This window comes from Micrasema longulum, unplaced genomic scaffold (genome assembly GCF_059751315.1).
Source record: "Micrasema longulum isolate JH-2025_06_02 unplaced genomic scaffold, ASM5975131v1 h1tg001583l, whole genome shotgun sequence".
NCBI classification, from domain to species: domain Eukaryota; kingdom Metazoa; phylum Arthropoda; class Insecta; order Trichoptera; family Brachycentridae; genus Micrasema; species Micrasema longulum.
Genome location: NW_028278766.1, coordinates 205078 through 220230, shown reverse-complemented (window position 1 = coordinate 220230; position 15153 = coordinate 205078). Strand labels below are relative to the sequence as shown.

Here is a 15153-nt window from a genome sequence, read left to right as displayed (position 1 = left end):
ATTCAATATCAAAGTCATAAAAACTCGATTTAAAAAAGTTCTCAAGTGTCTGATATCACAATATAAATATATAACTAAACTGGATTTTTATAATTTGTATTTATGTGGAAAACTAAATTGGCCTTGTTTTATGTTTTTCTTGTAACGTTGCACATATTTTTTCTGTATTGCTAATGTTTTTCTTAATTAACTAAATAAAAAAATAATAAAAATTATGAATGATATTTAAAGCATTAACTTTCAGCTTGAACATTTTACTAAATGTTATAAAATATTTTTATAAAACCACTTTCCGACTTTTCTCTATAATATGTAATATGCTTTCATGTGTAATATGTAATGGTCACCCTAAACCTGTTAAACTCACGACCCTCCCTTTATCCCTTACCTCTTTTTTAAACTATTTCTCCCACAACATAAAATATTTTGATAACCTAATCAGTGCATGTAAGAAAATGCATGTTGTGTTGGTTTTTGTTTTATTTTTGTGCAACTGTGGTGAAGGTGTATAGTGGGATTAGCATGCTGGTTTAATTGGTGTCCTGACAGAGACGGGTACGTCTCAAAACCGGTAGACATAGAAAAGTCGTTAAGTCGTTATTTACAAATATTTAAGAACATTTATGAATAAAAATGTTTATTAATCATTATTTATTTATTTATTTATTCATATTTTTCTTTTACAAACTATAATTAATAATAAAAATAATGTGACCTCACTGGGGTTACCCGTGCCGAGGACACTTAACACTTTACTTTTTTTTAATGTTTTTACATTTGAGAATAAACAAAGAAGACTAACTTAATAAACAGAGATAATTAACAAAATATTTTAGACTGTTTTAAAAACTAGGTATATATGTACATCTTTATTATTTATATTACAAAACGCACAATATTTGAACATCTATATTCCTTCAATTCTTTCATCTGTTGATGTTTGTGAAGTTAAAAAGCTGAAACCTTTATCACTGAGGGTGTTTAAGAAGATAATGTTTTAAACACTACGTATTTAATTTTATATTTAATTTATGTACACCTATATTATTTATATTATAAAACGTACAATAAAATAACAAAAAACCTAACATAAGCTATACACTTGTGGAGCAGTTGATTCAATATTGGTTTGGGCGAGTGAGACAATCCATTTTACTTCTACCTAGCTCCACTATCCATTTTTTATAGCCTTTTTAAACATTTTCTCGTTACTGATTGTTTTAATAGATAGTGGAAGTAGGTTATAGATTTTAATTGAATAATACTCAAAATCCCTTTGTCCGAAAGTGGTATTAGTTTGTATCTGTTTAAGTTGTCTTTGTGTTGAGGATCTAGTGATTATATTATTTGTATGTGATGTATTGTAGGGGTTATGTCTTTCATTTGAGTCAGAGTAGTTTTTGAATCTGTAAGTGAGTATTGTTTTAGCGTATAATTGTTTTGGTGTCACAAGTTGTGATTTGTGGAATATTTCTTCAGTAGATGTCTGAGTATTATTTTAATTATGATTTTTTGTGCAAAAAATACACTATTTAAATCTGTGTCACTCGCACCACGCCAATATTTCTGAAATTCGAAAGTTAGGTGTTATTCTCGATACCAAATGATTTTGTGGGGACCAGAGAGCGAGAGACGAGGATGTGTTGTTGTCTATGGCCACAGCGCCCAATGGACCTTAAAGAATTTTTTTTAAATTATTTTATTTATTTATTTTATTTTATTTTTATTTCATTTTATTTGGGATTTTTACAGCTATTACATAAACAAAATAATTAGAAAAATCTTAAAAATACTAAAGCCAATTAAAAAAATCCACTGTAAATATAATGACACATAATATATAAGAAAAGAAGTTTAGTAATTGTATTTGTGTGACGTTTGTATTCATGTGTATGTGAATGTGTGTATGCGTGAATGAATGAGGGAGAGGATACATGTGCGTGTGGGAATGAAAGAGGGAGAGGGTGCGTTTGTATGGGTGCGTAAGTATGAAAATAATATATTTGCTTAAAACTTGTAAATTGTATTAAAAATGGTACAATAAAGAGCTTAGTAAAAAGTTAGAAACCTTTTTGTTAAAATTCAAATGACGAAATGATATAAATTGTTTTTTTTAATTTTTTTTAAGTATGTTAAATTTCAAAACCGTATTCTGAAGAAAAAAAAAGCATTTTATTTTTTAAATTTAACTGATACACATCGAATGAATAATGTGGGACGAGTCCTATACAATACAGTAGGTAATCACAAAATGCAGTAAATACGAAATAATGACAACAATAAAATAAGGATTGACAATACGCGAACGTTGATTCAAAACGAACACACAAATGCATATTATATGCACCTACATAATATATAAATAAGAATAACATATAAGTTTAATAGAAATGATTCGGATTATAAAAATCAGGTGTCACAAACAGTTGGCCCGCAGTACGGGGATACATAATTATATTAAAAGATCTTCTCACTATAAAACTTATATATGTTCAGGGATAGAGAGCAACGGAGAGGAGGATGCGGACAAAGACAATTTATTACCTATGGCAGTTTTGATAAATTTAATATTTTTGGTAAATATATCTATTTCGTTAAATTTCCTGTTATACGTATCCATAATACGGTTAATCGTAGCGTTTTTTGACGAATTTGTTCTGCATTTAGGTATGTGGAAAAGTTGTGTATAACGCGTTTGTCTCTGTGGTACCTTAAGATGAATGCGGTTAACCAATTCGGGGGAATCTATTTTATCAGATATTATGTTGGTGAGTAACACTATATCAGCTGTGGTTCGTCTATCAGCGAGAGTTTGGATATTATGAAAAACGCACGCTTGGCGATAATCTGGAAAATTGAGATGTAATCTACGGTTTAAGTTTTTTATAAACATTTTTTGAATTCTTTCAATTTTGCAGGAATGAATTTTATAATAAGGAGACCAGACAGGTGAAGAAAATTCTAGTAAACTACGAACATAAGAAAAATATAATTTTTTAAGAGTATCGGTATTTTGAAACGGTTTGCCTGTGCGTAGTATAAATCCTAGTGTTCTAAAAGATTTTTCAGTAATACCATCGATGTGACGATTAAAAGTTAATTTTTCATCTAAGAGGATACCTAAATCACGGACTGTTTCGACAGATTTAATATTTGTATTATTTAATTTGTAATTAAAATCGATGGCACGGGTCTTTCTTTTGAATGTTATTTTTAGGCATTTTTCAGGGTTAAGCGATAGTTTATTATTTAAACAATAAACCGACAGTCTAGTGAGGTCCTCCTGCATTTTATGACAGTCATTAGTATTTTCAATATTTAAGTATACCTTCATGTCGTCTGCATACATAATGTATTTAGAGTTATTAAAACAATCGCCTATATCATGAACATATACATTGAATAAAAGGGGTCCTAAATGGCTACCTTGAGGGACACCAGATGGAAGCAAGGAAAAGTCAGAAGAGTGCCCGCCAACGACGACTGCCTGACTCCTTTGACTGATGTAAGAACCAAGCCAACATAAGAGATCTCTATTAATTCCGATTGCTATTAACTTTTTTAAGAGGATTGAATGATCAACACGATCAAACGCCTTTGAATAATCAGTGTAAATAACATCAGATTGTAATCCCTTGGCCATATACTCAGCAATATCGGTTGTGAAGAGCGTTAAATTAGAAACTACTGATCGTTTCCGCATAAAACCGTGCTGTTCATTTGGGATGTGTAAAGCAACTTCAGATAAAAGGTGATTATAAACTAACATTTCAAATATTTTGCCAAACACTGGTAAGATTGAGACCGGTCGATAATTCTCAACTTTATTTTTGAGGCCACTTTTATGAATGGGAATGATAAGTGCTCTTTTCCAGTGACTCGGAAAGACTCCATCTTTTAATGAGCGATTGAATATAATTGTTAGAGGTTTGGCAAGTTGATTTGCACATTTGATTGCGAATAATGGAGGAATGTCATCGCTTCCAGCGCCTTTGCTAGAATCTAATTTAGTTAGAATTTTACGGACATTTCAGTGGGATATTCGCGTTTCTACGCACCCTATACACGCGTCATCAGCCACATAGTTTTAACGGCCTCTGCTTGAAATAAAACAATATAGAAGATGGAGCACAGTCGTCCCAGTGCCGCTTGAAGCGGGACAGCGATACCAGAGGCGGTGGACAGAAATATCCTAAGCTCTCGACACAGTGCTGCGGTCCCCTGCGGGGTATGCAGATACGAAAAATAATAGAAAGCTTAAAACACTCGTAAAGATACATTAGAATATTTTTTTTTTTTTTCAATATTGCATTTAAACACTGTGTTCAGGCAGATTAAGAAAAGAGTGTGAAATTGAATCAGAATCCTGGGCCGCGATTATGAACGGCTTTCTTTATAGGTATAACCTAATTTTGATATTTATGTACGAAAGTGTGTATATTTGTGTGAAAACTCAAAGTATCTTCGGCGGTATTCGGTAATTGAACATGTTTAGAAAAAAAAATGTAAACATACTAAAAAATGTTAGAGTATGTCCAAATGCTTGCAGACTGGCTGGATTTTCTCCCTAGAGAGTTGTTCATATTTAATTTTATTTCAACAGAGAGGAAAAACGTTTTTGAGAGTTCATAAGCCCTGTAAATGCCTAGACTTCCATATTCCCTTCTCAAAAACGTTTTCCCTCTCTGTTAAAATAAATTTAAATGTAAACATACTCTATTTTTCATATAGAAAACTTAATTTTACGTTGTAGATTTATATGTAACTAACTAACTAACCATCACGCCATTTCCCCGGAGGGGTAGGCAGAGAGGATAGAACGCCACACCACTCTGTCCTGGCACACTTCCTTTGCTTCCTTCACATTCATACATCTTCTCATGCACGCACGTCGATTACTCCGACTTTCCACATGACCACTTTCAAGAATTTGTTGTACTTGATCATGCCATGTCTTTCTCGGCCTTCCTCGACTTCTACAACCAGACACATTCGCATCATAAATCTTTTTAGCCGTTCTTTCATCATTCATTCGCTCCACATGACCGAACCATCGCAAAAGACCTTTCTTAATTTTGTCGATAATGCTTAACTCGGCCTTGCATTCTGCTCTAATTTCATATGTAATAGCAAAATGCTGAATTTAGATGAATTAATTTACACAGAAAAGGTAAAGATGATATTTAAGATGAAAAATAATAAAATTAAGACAAATATTGAATTAAATTTTAGCCACAATATACATAAAATAATTACAAGACCGTCAAATAATTTAAATTGCGAACAACCTAGGACCAACAGAAAAAGAAACAGTTTTGTGTATACAGCAATAAATTTGTACACTTCACTTTCTAATGATCTAAAAAATATACAAAACATGTACGTACTGAAAAAACACCTAAATAAAATAGTTCTTACAGCCCGTGTGACGAGTGATGTGTGATGTTATTTTATCGTTTTTTTATTAATTTATTTCACAGTTTTAAAATTTACAGAGGTTCTTTGTTTCAAGTCCCGACTGGCTAAGAAATTCCTTATTAAGGAAGGACCTTATTTTTACATGTTTTTTTTTTCATTTCATTAAATGATGCTTAAAAAAATTCAAATAATAATATTAACATCAAAAAATTAAAAATAGATATAAATTAGAAAACTTACAGGTAATAATAAAAAATGAATCATAAATATAATTTTTTTATTTTATTTTATTAGGTAATTCAACAAAGATACATACTAGAAAACATACAATTTAAAGCATTCGTCGAAATAATTTAACATGCATATATATCTTCAATTATAGAATTACACAAAATAGATTTATACGTCAAGTTGTAATACATATTTTTTAATATTTTTGTTTATACAGGATACAATGCAATAAAAAGTAAGTTGTACGAGTGTACTTATTGAATAAGATTTATTCCTAAGAGATTATTCGCAAAAGCTGAGAGAGAATCATGAAAAATGTCAATTTTATTGTTTCGGCAGTAGATTATTCGGCAGTAAATTAGAAAATATACCATTATTAATTAAAAAATGAAACATTAATGCAAATTAGAAAACAAACTGATTACAATAAAAATTGAAGCATAATTATTATTTAAAAAATATACCATTAATAAAAAAAAAACATAAATATAAATTTAAAAAATATCGAAAGTAATAAAAATTGAAAATAAAAATTGTAAAAAATATAAATTAGAAAGAAAAAAATAAATAATTGATTTACAGTGGCATTTAGCCAAAAATAATAAAAAAATTATACAAATATAAATTTATTTATAATTTCATGGACTTTTTATTAAAACTATTATCATAATATATTATATCCCCTCATAGCAGCACTTTTGCTGATTGAGAATATTTTGCACAAATGAAATGTGTAATGTAATGTCGGCCTCGTGGTGTAACGGTCAGCGCGTTTGCCTACCATGCGATATGAAATATTTATTTGAAAGGGTGTTTTCACACTAGAATATGCCATAGTCCCTGGACAGGTACCTGAAGCGTAAGACTGACCATCTTACCTTCATGTAACAAAAATGATCAAGATACGCAGCGATTGGTGTACCAATGCAGTGCCCTATGCACCATTAGGCGCGTAAAGGGAATGTTGTTGTTGTTGTAATGTCATATGTATTGTTAAAAACTATGTATTTTGTTATAAATAAATAAATCTAATCTAAATATAATCTAGATAAAATTGAAAATAAATAACAATGTTTGATTATGTCCAAATGCTTGCAGACTGGCTGGATTTCCTCCCTAGGGAGTTGTTCGTATTTAAATTTATTTCAACAGAGAGGGAAAAAGCTTTTGAGAAGGGAATATGGAAGTCTAGGCATTTACAGGGCTTATGACCTGTCATCGCTTATGACGTGATAAAGGTTTCAGCTCTTTTACTTCACAAAAGTCAACAGATGGAAGAGTTGAGGAAATGTGGATGTTCAAACATGGGCAGAATGGTGAATGTTACACAGTGTGTAAAGTGGCCACTTAAACCAGCCGATGACAGGTCATAAGCCCTGTAAATGCCTAGACTTCCATATTCCCTTCTCAAAAGCTTTTTCCCTCTCTGTTGAAATAAATTTTAACTTCCCATCAGAATATGTACCCTGGACGAGTGCTTTTGACTCTATGGCTACTACAGGGTAAAAATCCTGAATGAGGAATCGAGCAAAGATACGTCCACCTTGTAGTTTAGTGGCTGACGCGTTCGCCTATCATGCTTGAGTTCCCGGCTTCGATTCCTGGGAAGGTCTGCATAAAATATTGATTAAAAGGGTGGCTCTTCACTGCAATATTTAATGTTGCTGGACTGGGCCTTGAAGCAAAAAGGCAACAAATATAATTCTATCTCTCACAAGGATCTCAAAACTGCGGAAAAATTATTGCAAGAACGAGAACAAGATTTTTTAATATTCAAACGTCCTAATTGACAATCATTTAGGTTCGATGGTGAATTATTTTTATATTTTATGGCTCTTTACTTATTTGTTTATATTCTTAATTACGGGGTTTTCCGGTGATATAGGGACCTTACTAGATAAGAGTTATTATATTAAAGGTAAAGTATTCAATTAGTTATTCATTACGGAAATACATCAATATTTTTGTAATCACTGGATCGGGTATAATAGCAGGGAAGACACAAAATATAATTATTTTTCTCAAATATCATATAAGTGATTAAAAATTCTAAATATTAAAATGATTTATTTTTTATTTCACTGTTTTTGCAATGTAAAAAATTCCCTGTTTCCGGTCCCGGCTAGCTAGAAGTTTCCTGTGTTTAGTCGTTTCTTTTTTTTTAAAAGCACTGCAAATTTGAACATCATAAGTAAATTAGATGTTAAAGTAACGAGGAAATTTAGTTGTTTAAAAAAATATATATATTTGTTAATAAACTACTAAACCAAGCTTTTTTTTCAATTTTTATGTATCGTATTATCGGCGCTACGATTTTTCAAAGTTTTGTATTTCCGAATTTAATCCACGTGTGACGTCGCAAGTTCTCTTCCGCTTCTTCTTGATTTATTCTGTTGATTGCTCCATTGACGATTAGCAAACCGGAAATCTTCCACAACCCTCTTATCATTGGTTGATTCATATGAACAAGTGACGTCGTTCAAAGTAGTTCTTTTTTATTAAAATATTTTATATTATTTTTTATTAATTTTCAAGAAACTTTGCTGCACAATTTAATGCTCGAATTTTTACCGCGCGTAAGAAAACATTTTTTGTATAAAATTTTCCGTAGGGCTGAAATAGGTACGAAACTAAATAATAACCCGTCGAATAAGTAATTTTTATGTTTTGAAAATGTTTTATACCACTGACGGTTAAGTGCAACAAGCAGTTCCCGAATTCATTTACCCTTTTGGGGATTATGACGTCAGCATCAGTCTAGTTAGAACTTTATGATAGGGATTAACAACAACGATATATCGTTGTTTAGCAGTCTAAGGGTTAAACCTGCAAAAATGGTCCCATGACCCATGACGTAGGTTTAATAATTAACTCAAAGAAAACCAAACTTATGCACATAAGATCACTGAACTATAAAACTCACACAACACCTTCAATTTTATCACATAACCATACGTGTATCCATAGTGATATTATACAACCGTGCATAAGTTGAAATATTGAGCAGTATGTTTATTTAGGTTTAAATATAGATTGTAATTTTAAATGGGATGTACATATTAGAAAATTGTGTAAGCGATTAAGAGCAATAGAATGTACATATTAAAATATTATGTCCCTGTTAATACTTTACGAATTATTTATTTATCTATCTGAGATAAAGATATACCATATATACTATATAATACTATGTAATACTTAGATATAGATATAGATATAGTTGATTCGCCGTATCTTTTACAAAATATTGGTTTCCGTTGTCCTCTTCGCCATACTAGATTAAATTCCCTTTTTTATGTACCAACTTGTAAAAACAATTATACCTCGAATTCATTCATTGGACGTACCTGTAGAAATTATAACGGACTCAGTATTGATGTAGACATTTTTAACTGCACGTTGCATTTGTACAGAAAATTTCTTCATGGGGTCGATTATTTGGGATAGTTGCTGAATGTGCATCTTGAGTGGTTTATGCTATGTATATGTGCCGAATGTAATGTATATGTTTGTGTATGTTTTATATGTGCGTTCATGTGTGTGCGTGGATGGCTCGGAGTGTACATTCGGTATTTTAATTTATTACCTCCATGGAGAACGCAAATGTCAACAATTATTCTTTTCTCACTTAAAATTCTTATTTATTTTTTATTTTTTGTGACATTTAATGTTTATATCTTTTTAATTTATGAAAACTCAATTGGTCTTTTTATGTTAAAAAAATTGTTGTTTTTTATACTTATTTTGTGTGACTGTATGTTTTCTGAATAAAATGAAATAAATAAATAAAATAAATATAGATATGGATATGTTAAAAAAAAATGTTTTTAATAAAATGGTTTGTGCCTATTAAATATGTACACACTTCTGTTTAAATTTAGGTACTCCGGTTCTGTATTTATTTATTTTTTATCTTAAAATTGCGTTCTCATTCACTTATTTTTTGCTTTTTTTTACATCTTTCTAAATATTTTTTTGAAAGCATAAATTACATGTACTTTTTTTCGCTCCTTATATTCAAGTTTTTTTTTTATGTTTTATTTTCATTTATTTACAATTTTAAAAAACCCGTTAGGTTACTTTAGAAATTTTACATTGTCTAGTCATTTTATGTTTCGTCTAGTCTAGTTAGTTCAGTCATCATGTGCTTTTTCAGATTGATTTTAAATTTGTCTCCAGTAAAAGTTTTCAAGTAGTAAGGTAGGTCGTTGTAGTGTTTAAGTCCATTATGTAGTATTTTTGACTGTCCTGTGTTTGTCTTTGCTTTTTCAATATGATAGTGTTGTTGTTGTCTGGTGTTATATTTATGTATGTCAGCATTTTTGACTAATATTATGTCGTCGTCTTATATGTTTCTGCGATAGCCTCCTGCGATAATCATTTGTTTGCCAAAGTAGATTTCAGTGCACCGTTCACCCTGTTCCCGGCACTCACCCTCCTTTCAATATTTTTCTCGGCCTTTCCGTCCCTAGTAAACATACTTCCCAGGTACACAAATTCTTCTACCTGATTCAGAATATCTCCGTTCACACTGCTTTTGTTTTTTTTTTTTTTTTTTTTTTATTTGGAAGTTCAACAAGAATACATAAAATACATACATTTTTAAGTAAGCATTACTAATGTTCTTTATATATATTCTCAATTATAGAACTCCACCATCTTTCATAAATTATATTACTAGGTAACGAGTATGGTTAAGTTGATATATTTCGTCTGTCTTTATATAAATATAGGTTAAGTATTCAAAAGGTTATAAATTAATTTGTGTAAAATTTCTTAATATTGTTCTTTATTTACTATTTTTTTTTCTTATGTATCTCTATAATAATGTATAAACTTATATGTATGTATATGAATGCGTGTATGTTTTCATATGTAAATTTATTACATATTTTTCTAAGTACCCTATACCTATGTTGGTACATCTCCTGATTTTTACTTATTATTGTATATTTTAGCTTTTCTTATGTTATCTTTAATTTTAACTAAATTTACATACTGATGTTTCACTGCTGCACTTGAATGTAATTTCAAAAATGTGTAAAAGCCCGTAGGGCGTGTAAATTAATAAATAAATAAATATATATAAAATAAGTGTGTAAAATCAATTTAATAAACTTTTACAATTCACTTTCTAATGATCTAAAAAACATACAAAACATATACGTACTTAAAAACACCTAACAAACAGATCTTACAGCCCGTGTGACGAGTGATATGTGATGTTATTTTATTGAACTTATATTTAAACTATTGTGTCATTATATATAATATCCCCTCATACCAGCACTTTTGCTGATTGGGAATATTTCCCACTAATAAAATATGTAATAAAATGTAATATGTAAAGTTTAAAAACCTTGTATTTTGTCATAAATAAATAAATAAATAAAAAAATAATAAATCAATTTAAGTAATAATAAAGATTAAGTTTAGTGAAAGATAAAAATAAAGATTGAGTTAAACATAAGAAGCTACATTTTTTTTTTATTTTTTAAGAAAAGAAAAGATAAATTAAAAACATATAAGATGTAATAAAATAGACTAAAATTAATTTACACACACAAAATAAGGATTAGGCATTTGATTTAGGATACATAGAAATAATTTTTTTTAATCATTTGCTCTATCATGATTAATGTCAATGTCAATGTTAACTTTTTTTTTCTATTTTGTTATAGAGTCTTAACATACTTGCAAGAGGGTTAAAATGTGCCATATTGTTTGTAAAAATTGGAAGGAAAAGGGTATCAGGTGATCTCAGACGTTGCCTGTTTGTTTCTGTATTAAATAATGATTTTTTAAGAATTTGAGTCTTTTTCTTGTGAGTAAAAAAGATGATGAAATGTCGCTATGAGAGTGACTATGTTATATTACTTATCTGAGCATGTACAAGATGGCCGAAGACCACCGAATACGCGTGGCAGTAATATGTCGTTAAAGCGATATTCCCTATTACATATTCGGCCGCTCTGGCGCCTGTCGGGAGTCACGTCTGCAATCTGCTTAGCGCTAAGCCTGTTGCGGCAAACAGGCGCAAAGCGACAATCGATCCTTTTGGCAATACTTAATTATTTTTTATTTATCAAAAGAAAACAACAGCCATTGAAATAAAAAAATACAATACTTACAAATAAACCAAATTTTAGGCCAATTATAGTTTTCTATTTACAGGGTGACTGGGACTGAACACGCCATAGCAAATTCGCACATGTATGGATCAAATATTTGCTTTACGAAATATGACAGAAATTTCTTGCTAAAAACCAAAAGCTTTTCTGTGTTTTGTCGATCTGCAAAAAGCGTTTGATAGAGTTGACAGAGAAAAATGATGGGAGGTGTTATCGGAGTACGGAGTGAGCGGAAATCTAACACGAGCTTCTCTGTATAAAGACAGCACAGCGTGTGTTAAGGTAAACGGATCATACACATCGTGGTTTGACATTCATAAAGGAGTGAAGCAGGGATGTGTGATGTCACCATGGCTGTTCAACGTGTATATCGATAACTGCATGAAAGAACTGAAAGGCTTAAGAATGGGAGCAAAAATAGGTGATTTAAATGTCAATTGACTTTTGTATGCTGACGATGCTGTACTTCTTGCTAACAAAGAGGAACTGCAATTCTTGGTAACAAAGGTCTACGATGCATGCGAGAGAAGCGATTTGCTGATGAATGTCGATAAATCGAATGTGATGGTTTTTGAAAAAAATGAAAGTATGACTAAATGTGAAATCACTGTGAATGGAGTTATACTAAAACAAGTAGAGGAATTTGTGTATCTGGGAAGTATGTTCACTAGGGATGGAATAACTGAGAAAGATATTGAAAGGAGGGTGCGTGCTGGGAACAGAGTAAACGGTGCACTTAAATCGACCTTGGCAAATGAATGTTTGTCACAAGAGGCAAAATTGGCAGTTCATAACGGAGTCCTGGTCCCGTCCCTGATGTATGGGAGCGAAGTATGGACTTGGAAAAACAGGGATGAAAGTAGACTGAATGCTGTCGAAATGCGATCTCTCAGGCGAATGTGTGGTAAAACTATGTACGATATATGCACAAATGTTGAGATCCGTACATTATGTAAGGCTGAGACAAGCATTATCGACAAAATCAAGAAAGGAGCTCTGCGCTGGTTTGGACATGTAGAGCGAATGGACAGCAAATGGACAGCGAAAGAACGGCTAGTAAAATTTACAATGCGAATGTTGATGTATGCAGAAATAGAGGAAGACCGAGAAAGACACGGCATGACCAAATCCAACAAATACTTGAAGATGGACATGTCAAAAGTCGGAATAATCGGCGCGCGTGCATGAGAAGATGTATGAATGTAGAGGAAGCGAGATCTGCGATTGATAGTAATTTGAAGTGGAAAGTACAAATAGCCACTATGGTCAAAAGAATTAGGAAACTTATTTATGTATTCATTAGACTAAGAAATATTTTATCTCTAAAACTTATAAAAACAGTCTATTATGCTTTAATACAGTCAATTCTGCAGTATGGAATTATAGGCTGGGGAGGAGCTTATAGGACAAACTTAAAATCACTCTCTATTTAAATTTATTTCAACAGAGAGGGAAAAAGCTTTCGAGAAGGGAATATGGTTCCCTCTCTGTTGAAATAAATTTAAATATGAACAACTCCCTAGGGAGGAAATCCAGCCAGTCTGCAAGCATTTGGACATAATCAAACATTGTTTTCACTCTCTATTATTCAAAAAAAGATTGCAAAAATAATTCTTAAAAAGCCCAGAACTTACCCATCAAAACTAGTATTCGAAGAACTTAATATACCAACAATTGAAGAAATTTTTAATAAAGCCTCTATCTTACAAACTTTTAAAGAAAAAACAATTGAAGTGCAAAATTCAAGTAACTCTAGATTTTCTAATAATTTAATTTTGCACAGATGTAAAACAACAGCAGCGTTAAACCATTATACGTACATAGGTAAAAAAAACTTTAATAAACTTCCGGAAAACTTAAAATCTATAAACAATTATCAAACTTTTAAAACTAAAATTAAAAAACGTTTAAGACTCACCCCTTCCTAGACTCCATACCAAAGAATGTTTATTTTTTATTTTAAATTTACCTTGTTTATTTTTATTTTTAATTTTAATTTACTTTGTTTATAAAAAAATAAAAAAATGTGAAACGAACTCCCTCTCTAAACACAAGTATCTACTTTATTAGAGAGGTAGAAACGTTATATATAAGATGTTCTGTATATTTACCTATTTTGTATTTCAAAAATGTATTTTGTAAAAAAAAAAATATTCAATAAAAAAAGAAAAAAAAATATTTAAAAAAAAGGATAGAGTGATGTGGTATCTTATCCTCTCTGTCTACCCTTACGGACAAACGGCGTGATGGTTTGTTCTTGTTTATTTGCAACTGGTCAAATTATTTCACCGGGGATCATCATATTTTTTTATTGCTACCTACACTTTGAAGAAAGGAAACCTTGTAAACAAATGACAAACAGACAATCTGTAACTCGACTCGTGTTGACTTCGAAACTGAGGTTTTATGGTGGGAATAATCGAATTAAAATAATCGAAATGTTCGATTATTAAAAAGATCGAGACATATCGAAATGCTTACAATTAATCGAGTTCACTCTCACTAATCGGAAAAATAAAGATATCTCGAGTGAATTCATTCTAAATGGTTTTCCGAGACAATCGAGATATGATTTCGGACTTGACATTTCGAGACAATCGAAATATGATTTCGGACTTCGCATTTCGAGACAATCGAGATATGATTTCGGACTTGACATTTTGAGACAATCAAAATAGGATTTCGGACTTGAGATTTCGAGACAATCGAAATATAATTTCGGACTTGACGTTTCGAGACAATCGAGCTATGAATTCGGACACGACATTTCAAAAGCAATGGTAATTAATTTCAATATTTTTTTGGAAGTGCAAAATATCATTCTTATATTTTGCACTCCCAAATAAAATTCAAGTATGTAATGTTAAATAAATTATTGCTATGGGTTCGTGTTTTTAATATAAAGGGACTAATCTGAGCTGATTAAGATGTGGGTAAATCTCTTCACAACAATAAAGGTTTCAGCTCTTTAACTTCACTAAAATCAACAAACGGAAGGATTGAAGAAATATGGATGTTCAAACATAGGCAGAATGGTAAATGTTACACAGTGTGTAAAATGGCCACTTAAACCAGCCAATGACAGGTCATAGGCCCTGTAAATGCCTTGACTTCTATATTCCCTTATTTTTTAAATTATTTATTTGATTTAGTTCTATGATTAACATAGTCTAATATATATTTACAACACAATATTTACATCTATACTTATTCTAACATTATTTATCACTATTATGCATTTAATATCCTAGTTTATAATATTCACTGTTTCATATGTACATTTTCTTTAATTATATTCACTATTTACACTATATACTACCTAATCTTTTTCACATATATACTTTTTACATTTAATTTTAAATATATTTACATT

General features: G+C 30.8%; 1 protein-coding gene across 6 annotated transcripts in view; it reads right to left on the bottom strand.

The window, feature by feature from the left end:
• LOC148274774 (uncharacterized) overlaps window positions 1-15153 on the bottom strand; it is a 133451-nt gene that overhangs the window by 89044 nt on the left and 29254 nt on the right. The window lies entirely within an intron of this gene.